The 12,828-nt window shown below is 42.6% G+C and overlaps 1 protein-coding gene across 1 annotated transcript in view; it reads right to left on the bottom strand.

Annotated features, from left to right (window-relative positions):
- LOC110156238 (sodium/calcium exchanger 1-like) overlaps positions 1–11,271 on the bottom strand; it is a 136,976-nt gene extending 125,705 nt beyond the window's left edge. Inside the window, exon 1 of the mRNA XM_020920439.2 lies at positions 11,151–11,271. The gene's annotated coding sequence lies outside the window, so the exon portion shown is untranslated. The remainder of the gene's footprint in view (positions 1–11,150) is intronic.
- Positions 11,272–12,828: the final 1,557 nt, after the last annotated feature.

Genomic DNA, 12,828 nt, shown 5'->3' with positions numbered 1-12,828 from the left:
GATTAATCGATTAATCGATAATTGATCATTAAGAATTTCATCGATTACGTTCATTTTAATCGACAAACCGAATGCAGGTTGCTGTGCGTAGCATGACCAAACAGGGGTCCGTACATGTAGCTCTCTGCACTCAGAAGGAGCGAGCAGACACAAACAGTCGGTCAGTCTGCAGCGTACCGAAGCACAAATATGTATTTAACGATGACTTTTACAACAAAATCCACGCTTTCCGTTGCGTTCGGCAAGTGGGAGTCCATGTGCACAGTGTACAAAGCAGGAACATATGTTTCGGTGTCCAGTGGGAAAAAGCTTTACCAGGTGAGAGTCGCGCAATGTCGATGACAAGTCCCCACCTCCCTCCCCCCGTTTAATCCTACAGAAATTGACCGCATCAGCGACACAAGAGCTGTAGTTTTATCTTTGCTGAGTTTATGCAAATTAGCGATGTGGTTTTAAGTTTCGTTTCTGTGAGAGTTGCGCAAAACTGAATTAAACACATTATAATGTCAAACGGATTGATGTGGCTCTAGAGTCGTTACGGTTTATATATTGTAAAGTTGAATTTATTTATGCAGATTAGTAGTGCAGATAGTAATAATAATGATGATCATTTTAATATAAAAACGTTAATGATTAATCGATAATCGATCGTTAATTCTTCCGACGATCGATTAAGAAAATTTCATCGAATGCCCATCCCTAATTTTTAATTTTATTTTTTTATTGTAAATGTCTGTTGCTCACTGGCTTTTATTTTGAAAAAGTCCAACGTGAGTGTTTCTTTAAGTTTGATGGCCGCGACCAGCCGTGGGCTCTGAGTTTCCTTGGGCTCCGAGCTCTGACTGGGCCGTGAGCTCTGGTTCACAGGTCTTTCTGTTTCTTCTCCTTCTTCCAGACGCCCCTGAGGCGTCCAAATCGACGTGTCCAGTGTGTTTTTCGTTGCTGCGGTCTCGCTTACATTATGCTGTTACAGTGTATTTACGAAGTTCCGGAAGATTTCGTGATATGATCCCGTCCATAACTCAATGAAATATGATTGGCTCAGACGACAATCTCAAAACTTCATTCCAGCCACCAGATGTTTCTTTAGTTCAGTGCTGCAGGGAGAGTCACTGATTTACCCAAATTCCACAGGAAGAAAAATTGTGATTGGTCCATTTCCATTCCATTATATTAACCCTTTTTTCCCAAGAAATATCAGTCCAAGTTTATAACAATGATCTAGAAATTATTACTAGTGTAGTGTTTATTACTCACTGAATAGAAAATATTGAAAAAGTAGTGCAAAAATTCATTCAGTATTGGTTCTTGAGCCTTCAGGCTCTGAGAGTTTCCCTCTGAGAGAAACGCTGTTTGCACAACAAATGTGTGACTCTTTCATTTGCATTTCCAATAAAAGTGCAATATATACTACTTTTTAATTCATTAATTGGTTGATTAATTGCACTCAAACTCATGGGATTATTTGAGCAGGTATCGATACTAAAAAAGGTCAGAGATGTATGTCTTTAGAAGGATGATGAATAGTGAGCTGTATCAGAACAAGTGCACGAATAGAGTGCAAATATACACCCATGGACCACTATAGAACCTACCTGGAGCACTGAGGATTATAAGACATATGGGAACAGAAAAGAAAGTTTTCTCTTTTAATGTGGAAAATCACATTCTATTGTCTATAGAAAGAGTGTTTTTCACTCATGGTATCATTGTGGTATTGGAATCAGTTTTCAAGTTTCAGTCAAGTTTAAAATGTTTGTATTGTTTGTCTTGTTTGTATAACACACACATGTACACAAGGGTGGACATGCACATGTATTCTCACTAGTGTTTGGGATTCCAGCATGAATCAATACTCATGACTGACAAAAGTTAAGAGAGTATGTAATAAGGAAAAAGGAAAGGAAGGTCTTATTCAGTCCACCCACAGAGGACAGAATCATGCAACTCCTCAATCATTTGAGTTAGTGACATTGATGTACTTCCTGTCCATCCTTTTGTAGTGAACAGCTCTTTCATTATGTCTCAGAGCAGCTCCTTCCTCTTCACAATTTCAGCACGGAAATATAACTGCAACCACCAACAACAATCCCCCCTGTGTGTGAAACACAGAGTGCACCATGGCTCACACGGCTCACCACAGGTCACCACGGCTCACACGGCTCACCATGTCTCCCCAGGGCTCACCATAGTTTACAATGGCTCACATGACCAGGGGCGGTCCTAGGCATGGGCGGGCAGGGCAGCATCTCGTGGTATGACTCATAGGATTGCCATCGACCGCGGCTCACCACTGCTCTGGATTCAAGCGGGTGTGAGTTAGAAGGCAGTTTCTAGTCCAGATGGTGTTGAATGTGTAATGTCTGCCCTGGCCTTAACCCTGATGCCCTGCCAAGTCTCTCTCTGTCTGCTGTCCTAAAATGCTAATGAACCCAAAACTCAGGAGGGACAGTGGAGTATCTCCTCGCGTGTCCTTGTCCCCACCCCCACCCAGTCCCTGTCTCCAGCCTCCTGTATTGGCGTCCATGGCTTTGGGTATTGGTTTGTTCTCCTGGTCGATGACTGATTGGATTTCCAGGAGGCTGAGATTGAATGTGTGATTGGCATTTAGGACCTGACAGGAGCCAATCGAATCTGAGGACACCTGAGACCATATCCACAGGGGAGGGCCACAGCACACTCTGCTCACTTATATTAAAGAGGGGGTATTACACTTCTATGGGGTATTTACTGCTAACACAGAACATATTTAGATCTCCATGTTACGTTTTGTTGGTTTGAAAGTGCTATATTCATCAAAAACAACATATTCATATGTTTTATAAGTTTCAGTTTCGCTTTTGATGCTTTTGCCACTAATAAAACTACTGCACATCTCATCAGGTTTGTGAAGCTGTGGTGTATTGTTCACTTTTTAAAACTTTATTTTATTTTATTTTTATTTATGGGGAATTGTCACGTGGGAGCATGGGTGACCTGGGCTTGTGGGTGGAGCCTTGTACAGACTCGTACTTCTAACTGTAAGGGGGGTTGAATAGAACCCGGGAGCATTCGCTAAATTATTCAAACATGCATTAATGATATCTAAAACCTCTTCAGGCATGTTTTTAATGAGGGGACAATGTTAATAAGTAACATTGTAGTATTTTACAAACATGACTTTTCTCACTTTTCTCTGTTGGAAGAGGATTTCTAAAATGTATAGATACATCAGGAGTACTCACACTCATCGCACTAGGAGAGGCATTCGACTGCATGAGGTAAGAAACAGCCAGGCAAATATCAGACATGTGTTTGAATGTGTAATCACGTTGTTTTAGATCAGTAACAAAGAAAGCAAACATGGATGAACCATTTTTTATCACCACAAAAGCAGTGTAAGCTTCTGTAAGCTAGACAGAGGAAAACTGGTTATTTCTTGGCAAAGTGCTATGTAATCATGTGTTCTTGTATGTGTCTAAATCCCTCAGTGCTCCAGGTAGGTTTCATAGTGGTCCAAGGGTGTATGTGCTCTTCTACTTGTTCTGATACAGCCCTAGATCATTCTAAAGCTTCAGGAAAGGTTCATTTCTGTCCTTCGAAACTAGTAAATAGTCACATTTTTCTGTAGTGCTTTTCCACCTTCAAGGCACTTTACAACAAGGAACCACTCACCCATTCACACACCAGTGTACACAGACACTGTGGGCAAGGTGGGTTAAGTGTCTTGCCCAAGGACACAACAACAGCATTCATCTGTGGGAGCTGGAATCACACCAGCCAACCTGTGGGTCAGTGGATCTGACCACTCAACCTGTGATGTTTATGTCGAGAACTGGAATTGAACCTCCAACCTTCAGATCAGTGGGCAAATGCTCTACCAACTGAGCTACTGCCACCCCTAGAAACTAGTATCTAGTTTCGATACTAGTTTTAGCATCAATTAGTATCCGATACTTTTGACAGCCCTAGTTAGGACCGACTGGCTGATAGGTCGACATCCTAATGTGTGTTAAAGCCCTTCAGTGCAGACCTACAGTGCTCAGCATAAATTATTACACCCCCTTTGAACAGCAACACATTTATTTTTGTTTTCAGTTAAATACAGCATCTGTTGAACTTAAAATAACTAAGGTTAATAATAAACATAATATTCAGTTTTAGTCAAATTAGGGTGGTGCAAAAATTAGAACACCCCACTGAAAGTGTCAGAGCAAAGCTACATGAGTCTAATGACTCATGACACAAGTGTCCATCAGACAGTCGGATACAAAAGGGTCTTACTTAAAGCAAACCCCTTCCCATTTCCTGCTGTCAGCAATGACACCACATGGAAAAGACTTGAGAAAGAAAATTACTTCTTTACACCAGAAAGGTGATGACTACAAATAGATCAGCAAAGCCTTACTTATTAGTAAAAATACTGTAAAAAGTTGTTCAAAAATTCAAGAAAGATGGAACTGCAACCATCTCACAGAGATGTCCAGGTCGGCCACGTAAGTGAACACCTCAACAGGAGCGTCTTCTGATGAGAAGGGTTGAGTTCCCTGCAAGTTCCCTGCAATTATCTAAGGAAGTAGAAAGCCAAAGTGGGCCGACTGTTTCCCGTGAGTGTACCCCGTACAGTGAGGAGGAATGACATGCATGGCTGTGATCCTCGAAAGAACTCTCTCCTAAAACACCGTCTAGAGTTGAAGGTCAAGGCACTGAAGATGAAGGCTACTGGGACTCTGTACTCTGGAGAGATGAGACCAAGATCAATCTTTCTGGAACTGATGACTTCAAAAGTGTATGGTATTGTAAAGTTAAGGAATACAAAAAAAAAAATGCAGGTGCCTAAAGAAACATGGAGGGGGAAAGCATGAGTGTTGCTGCTGCTGGGGAGCTGCATTTCATTGATGGCATCATGAATTCACAAAAGTATTGCTTTCTACTGAAAATGAAGATGCTTCCATCACTTGGTGCCACTGGTCGTTGTGCACTTTTCCAATGTGACGATGACCCTAAGCAAACATCTAAGGCCACTGCTGCTTTCTGAAGAGGAACAGGGTGAGAGTGATTCTGTCACCTGATCTGAACCCAATGGAACATCTTTGGGGAATTCTGAAGAGTCAAGTTGAGCATCACTCTCCATCCAACATTCAGTCTCTGGAAGAGGCCATTGTTGAAGAACGGAAAAACACTGATGTTGCCAAATGTTGCCAACTTGTTCATTTGGCCTAGAAGACTTGAAGCACTCATTCAAAATAATGGAGGCCATACAAAGTACTAGGTGCATACAAAGAACTAGATGTAGTAGTTTTTGTTGTAGGCTGTACTCATTTTTGCACCACCCTAATTTGACTAAAACTGAAAATGATGTAATCTAAGTTATATTACTAAACCTTAGTTTTTTGTCCTAAATTCAACAGAAGCAGATTAAACTCAATCTGTGCTAATATTTTTTTGTGTTCATTGACATATTGTATAAAATATTACTTTTCAAAGCGTGTACATTCATTTATGCTGAGCACTGTAACTCCAGCCTTCAAACAGACACTCATAACACTGCAAAGGTGTTAAAGCCACAGTCAACACAGGTCCCTCCAGAGCTGTGAGCTGAGTACACCATCCTGTTACGTAAACCCGTACCAGCTCATGAGTAAAGCTGCTCCATATGTTCCCTGTCACCTGACGCTCACTAGGGGGCAGTCTGAGGCTAAGGAGCAACCTGTGCAGACTCTTCAGAGGATTGTCATCTACAGATCATCACAGTCCAAGCCTTCAGGAGGGAAAGTGTCCCCTAGGCCTGGTGTAGTCCTGGTTTAGTCCTGGTGTAGTCCTGGTTTAGTCCTCGTGTAGTCCTGGTTTAGTCCTGGTTTAGTCCCAGTGTAGTCCTGGTTTAGTCCTGGTTTAGTCTAGTCCTGAAGACTGCTTGTCTCCATGGAGATGTCATTGCTTTATCTAGAATATTACACAGTATGGCATTAAGCTTAACTGTCTCCATGGAAACAAGTAGGCGTTGCCTCCAGACCAAATTATAGTTCAGATCTACAGAGAGCTGCAGCGAGATAAATGGAAGGATGAGTTTAATGCTGTACTGTGGAACATTCCCGGTGGAACTCTGTGGGGAGATTAATGAGAGTCAGCGCTCCAGGACGCGCTCATGCCAACACATAACCAGATTAACCCGCCACGTGCACCGCCACCACCACCACACTGTCACCACACGCTAACACCTGAGAGCGGGAGGACAGAGAGACGGAGAGCAGGGGGAGAGAAGATAAACACACACAGGAGAATGGAGAGATGGAAGAGAGAGGTAAGAGCGAGAAAGAGAGTCCAAGGGAGAGACAGAGAGAGAGTGGGAAACAAATCATGCACACTCAGGGAGAAAGGGGGGAAAGAGAAGAGGAGGAAGACAGAAGGAATAGGAGAAGGACAGAAAGAAGACAAGAAGAGGAGCATGAGCAAGAGGAAATGGAGACACAGGGAGGAAGAGGAGAAGAGGAGGAAGAGCAGGAGGAAGAGGGAGGAGGAGAGGAGGAGGACACCTGAGGCACACGGGGTTTGTGCTCTTCAGATTTTGAGAGATAAAAGTCCTCATTTCACTGTCCAGAGTCCAGACCTGCCTCAGATCTAAAGAACACTGTGAGGAGGAGGAGGAGGAAGAGGAGGAAGAGGAGGAGGAGGAGGAAGAGGAGGAGAAAGAGTCACTGTACACTGTGCTGTTTATGTCAATAAAAACACATTATTTTATAAAAAGCAGAGGGCTGCAGCAGGTACACTGTTGAATGAACCATTAGGCCAAGGCTCCAGTGCATCAGCATTTATATGTTTAAGTGTAACCTCACCAAACAACAGCAGCACGACAACACGAGGCTCCAGCAGGACGTACGAGCACAGCATAGGCTCTGTCTTTCTCAATGGGAAACATGACTCATATGAGATTCACAGTGAAACTAACAGCTGAACACACTTGTATTTACCTTCTGTACAGACTCACCACGGCAAACACCAGGATTTCAAAAGTACATTTTAAAGCACTAATCAACAGTTTTTCTGGACCTGGGCTCTTTCACGCGACACAGATCTGCCCCAGGAGCATGTTGTGCTCACGGTAAAAATACAAATACAATAACAGATACATGCTCTTTATGTACGCTCATGTAGAGCATCAAAAAATAGGATGGATCCTATTTTCTGAAATCTATGCACACAGACGCACTGTGTACAGCGAGCAGTGTGGCCACACTCATTCACTTTTACTGCATGTGCCCAAAAGTTGCAGTTTTTATGCTTGTGTAGGGCAAAAACACGTGCGCAGTGTGTCCAGGCTCTTATCCACAGAAGTGAAGTATTCTCACATCTGGTGTTACAGAAAAAGGCCAAAAATCTCCCCACTAATGTAAATAAATTGTACACATGATAAACATTGAGCCTCAGAATATATAATTGCAGTTTTCATATTTTACCCAATAACAGGCCTATTGCGAGAAGCTTAAAATGTACTCCATTCCAATGAAAAGTACACGCAGAAACTTGTTGTACCTCATATTTGGGCACAAACTCCACTCCAACATAAAGAGAGAACTTTTGCTCTACATGAGAGACACAGATTGTCCAACCTGAATTATTCAGAGGAAACATGTCTGAGGTGAATTATACATGCTCTCTCTCTCCTTCTCTCTCTCTCTCTCTCCCTCTCTCTGTTTTCTCTGTTTTCTCTCTCTGTTTTCTCTCTTGTTTGTTAAAACAGACTGAAGTACAGTTGTCAGCATCAATAGGTTTGTTTTGCTTCACCAACCAGCGAGCACGCCCTTATCGTCCCAGCAGGGGGCGCCCACAGGATTCTGGTGGTGTGAACTCACAAAAATTGTGAGAATGAATCTGAGTGGATTCAGGAGTGTGCGTGAGAGGTGTGTCCAGGCCTGAAGTGAGGCGCAGTCAGCTCACATACAGAATATATCAAGGACCTAATCCCCAGGGAGTCCCTGCTCTTTCACCAGAGCCGCTTTTCCAAATGAACATGAGATTTATGGAGGTCCTGGCCCACAGGAGAATATTCAGTAGAACATGTGAGTTGTGATCACTTCACAGCACACTGCAGTGATCATAAAAGTCTGTTTTAAAAACAGCCACACGTTTGAGAAAGGCTAACGCTGCACACTTCATTATGAGACAACTACACTTTAATATGCAAATGAGGAACAGAGCTGTTCCTCATTCAGTATAACGAATGAGGAAGAGCTCTTCCATAGTGCTATTTACACGACACACACGTGTTATACGGAAAGAACAACAAACAGTTGAGTAAGTTGCTGATATGAAACAAAAACTGTAGCATGAATGAATTTCTCAGTCCAGTATTTTTTCAATTGTGGGCCGCAAACTTCTTCAGGTAGAACTTGGAGCTTTTCAGTTTGTGGGTTCATTATTTAGAAATACAGTGGGAATGATCTAGTCCACTTTTACACCTGGTTTAGATCTGGTGTTAATTTTTTTTCTTTGGTGGTCCTCTGTGAGACATTTGAGTCTAGACCTGCATCAAATGTTCAGAACAGTTGTTTGTGCACACAGCAGAGCTCTCACACTGGCTCTGAGGAGCAGAGGGAAAAACAGGTTTAAAAAAGTGAATAAATAAATAAAGCACAGTACATCAAAAAACACATTTCACAAATAAAGTGATAGTGCAGGATTCCATGGAAATAGAACATGGACATAAATATATTTTATGCCATACTGTGGAATATTGTAGCCAAAGGAACATTTCCATGGAAACAAGCAGAGGGAGTTCAGGACAAATACGAGCTGAGTTTGTGGCAACACAAGTCCACAGTTTTCAGTGCAATAAAAACATCCACCGTGAAAAAGCAAGATTTTATTTTAGATAATTTTTGGGGCAAAAAGGTTACATACTGTGGCTTTAAAGGGTGCATATTATACAAAAACATACCCCAATTTCTATTCTACTAAACAAAAAGTAAAAGGAGCAGTTCACTTGAAAATGACCAGTCACAAGGTGGAACAGAGCATTTGGAGCTTTGGAGATGGAGACAGATGAATCATGCAGGATTACTCAAACATGTAAATGAAACAAAACACAACTCCAGACATGAGGTTCTCACACTGTAACATGTCTGAAAGCACAAGTCAGTTTTGTGTCATATGGGACATTTAAGTACATGATTCAAGTAAAACCACAGTTTCAAAGCAGCAGTGAAGCAAACCAATGTGAATGCACACAAAACAGTGCACAACACTATCAATACTGTGGCTATTTCTCTGGCCCCAAACAAAGCCTGCAGGAGTCAGACTCAAAGAACAATAAAACCAATAATTGTGTACTGTATTATAAGACCACTGTTGAACACAATGTGATGACTAAGACAGTGTCAGGTCATCCAGGCTACTGCAAAAAAAAAAAAAATCACATTTCACCACATCAAAACTGGGACTAAACCTGGGACCAAACCTAGACCAGCACTACACCAAGACCAGAATCGACCAAAACAAATCTACAACTGGACCCAAATCAGAATCAAAGAAAGTGTGAATGTCTCCCAAGTTCGGCGACCTGGTTCCTCCCGTAGACTCTTTAAAGAGGTGGACCGAGGCTGTGTGACGTCACCCACAGAGTCTGGCTCCAGGCAAATGAAGCTCACGAGGCAAAGCACTTACAGGAGTGAATTTGGAGCCAGTTCCATGTTAGGAATGGGAATTTATTTACAGACAAAATAGAAAATAAAAACACCAGGATCATGTAGATTCATGGACCTGGGGTGGGTTCATACAAACATTTTAAGACCAAAATGATGAGCAGTAGTTACAGAGAAAGGGGCCACAATTTTCAGTGTAAAGTCAATTGGAGCCAGAGTTGATGGAGCCAGAAGCGTGCCCATGCTCACGAGTTGGAGCACGGCGGCTAGCGGGTTTGCTCCATTTATATATACAGTGTATAGATCCTCCTCCTCATCATCAGACATGCCCAGTGTAGAAAAGGTTTGCAAAGGAGGGGGCACATTTTGGCATAACACCAACTTCAATGGTAACGTCTAATACACACACCAAAATAATAATTAGAATAATAATGAAGTAAAAGTACTAAAATACCTGTTTTTAAATGTACTTAAAGAAAACAAAGTATTTCTGACAGATTTTGAGGCTTATAAGGCTTCAGATGTAGAAAATAAAGATTTATGTTGTATTTTGTTCAACAGAAACAACGGAATCGATGTTTTGTGTTTTGTTTTTTGTTTTGTTTTTATCTAGCTGTTTTTATTTGTATATTTTTGTTTGCTCAAACTACAAATGTTTCCATCAGGTCACAAACAACACAAATACTTTAACTTTTAAATAAATGTAGTGGAGTACAAAGTAAAAAAGTATCTACTTTAAAATGTACTCAAAGGTGCACTATGTAACTTCTAGGTGAAGGGTCCATTACTTATTTCTTTGCCTGGAATGTTCCACAGTAGGGCATTAAACATATATCCCTTGCATTTGTTCATTTACAGGTGTTGTATAGCTCAAAAATGCCGTGAAAACATGTGGTGCAGGCTCGCTTCTCCATAGATCTGACCATTAACCTGTCTCCACAGTGATGACCAAGTCTACTTCCATAGGGGATAATCGAGACAAAATTTTATGTCCATGGAGACAAGCAGGTGGCCTAACCCTCCACCAGGAAAGGCGCGCAGTGCACGTTTAAGAACTGATGCCAAACATTTGGACTGAAGAAGAGCACGTTACTATTGTGACTTGTTTTCTTCCACACTTCATTCATTCATGCCCTTGTTTCTCTCTGGTGTCTCTACTCAGCCCCAAGACACCGCCACACGCACCGTGACCCCGTGCGCGTGCCCGTGGACCTCGGCTTAAAGCGCACTCACTGTCCACCCGCGCGTCCGTCTCGTGCTCTCGCTGCCAGCCTCGCGGCGCTCGCACCGAAACGTCCGCGACAATGAACGTGTTCTGGTCCGAAGCGACAATGACCGCGCCACACCTGCGTCTGGCCCGCTCCCTGTCACCACGCACATCTCTCTCACGCACGCACGCTCCAACGTCTTGTTTACGCACGGAAGCAATCCCGAATACACAACATTTGCAATATCGTAAACCGTTCACGTTGTGTAGTCGTTTTACGCGCGCGCACACGCACACAACCGCTAGCGTGAGTGGAGGCGTCTTACCGTGTGGTTACTGTGGAACAAGTGGTCCTGCTCGCTTCATTCATTCACTAGCGGCTGCTCATTCCCCTACGTGCGCATCCTCCCGCGTCTCATCCGGCAGAGGAGTGAGCTGGTGCCCGCGAGCTCAGAGGTATCAGGGCTACGGAGCAGGCGCAGTTCACACCCCTCTCTCTCTCTCTCTCTCTCTCTCTCTCTCTCTCTCTCTCTCTCTCTCTCTCTCTCTCTCCTTATTCAAGGCGCCGTGTGAGGTCGTTCATCACTTCATGGACATTTTCGATTCGCGTAGACATGAAACGGAAGCACAAAAAGAATTTTGGGCTAAAGCAGAGCGCGCCTGACCGAGTAGTTCCAAAACAAGTATTTGATAAAAGGGCTGCAGGCAGGTTCTTTTCAGTGAGGTCGCCTAAATTCATTCATAAAGAACATGCCTAAACTCTCTTTAAACCACGGTATACACAGTATGAACCTTTGCCCAAATAATAGACAAAAAAGCATGTTTCTTTATTTTGGATATTTTTATTGCACTGTATGTGAGCATGCTTGCATCTCCACAAACCTGACTCTTATTTGGCCTGGGGGGGGGACCTCCAGAAAGCTAAGACCGTTTTATAGTTTTGTGTCGACTCAACGCACACTGCCGCCATCGCCTTGTCAGCGTCGGTTTTATGGATCTGTGTCGAGGTCTATGCGCCGCAAAGTAATTCACCGCCACAACACTAGGAGGTGAGGATTTAAGAGTGTTTACAAAATGAAGCGGGAAAGCAGAGTACTGAAAATGTCTGTAGGGTGGATGTAGAAAGGACCAATCACAGCCCTTATTGTCTCAGGTCGCTTTCCCTGCTGTCTGCATCGGGTTGACGCATAGTTACAAAATTTCATCGTGACGCACGACCATAAATTGAGCTTTACTATCATTTTAACATGACACTACTCTGATTGGACAATGAGATGTCTTCAAAGGAACACTAGCAAAGTGGTGACAAAGAGAATTTTCTGGAAGGTGGTCTGCCATCTTCTTGTATCCATGGAGATGTTGCTTTGTCTAGAATGTTCCACAGTCTGACATTAAATTTATATATATATATATATATATATATATATATATATATATATATATATATATATATATATATATATATATATATATATATATATATATATATATATATATATATATATATATATATATATATATATCATGGAGACAAGCAGGCAGTGCCACTAGGTCAGGTTACAGGTCAGATCTGTGAAGAGACATCTGCAGTCTATTTGAATCTTTGTAAGAGTGACACATGTTTGCCACACTGTGGAACAGGCCAAGCCAAGATGGAGGAGCCCACTCAGAAAAGTCTAGTAACTCACCTTCTGTATGTGGGACATGTGTGAGCTCCTGTCTGGACTCCAGTGGAAATCACAAAACCTTCATTTTTATGCGTTGCTCTGTCGTGTGCAATGGCCAGCGTTTGGCACCATCAACAGTGACGGGCAGCAGGCCACTTTTCGAAGATTTGGTTCTCAGCTCAGCATTTTAATCTAAAGTGGAACTAAACACTGAATCCACCAAGAGCTTCTCTGGAGGTGATGGTTGAGGTGAAGGTGTAGGTGATGGTGGAGGTGAAGGTGTAGGTGATGGGGAGGTGAAGGTGGAGATGATGGTGGAGGTGATGGGGAGGTGAAG

Source organism: Boleophthalmus pectinirostris, unplaced genomic scaffold (genome assembly GCF_026225935.1).
Source record: "Boleophthalmus pectinirostris isolate CB_2022bp ecotype Guang Dong unplaced genomic scaffold, ASM2622593v1 HiC_scaffold_20, whole genome shotgun sequence".
Classification (NCBI taxonomy): Eukaryota; Metazoa; Chordata; class Actinopteri; order Gobiiformes; family Gobiidae; genus Boleophthalmus; species Boleophthalmus pectinirostris.
This window is presented reverse-complemented; position numbering and strand designations above follow the sequence as displayed.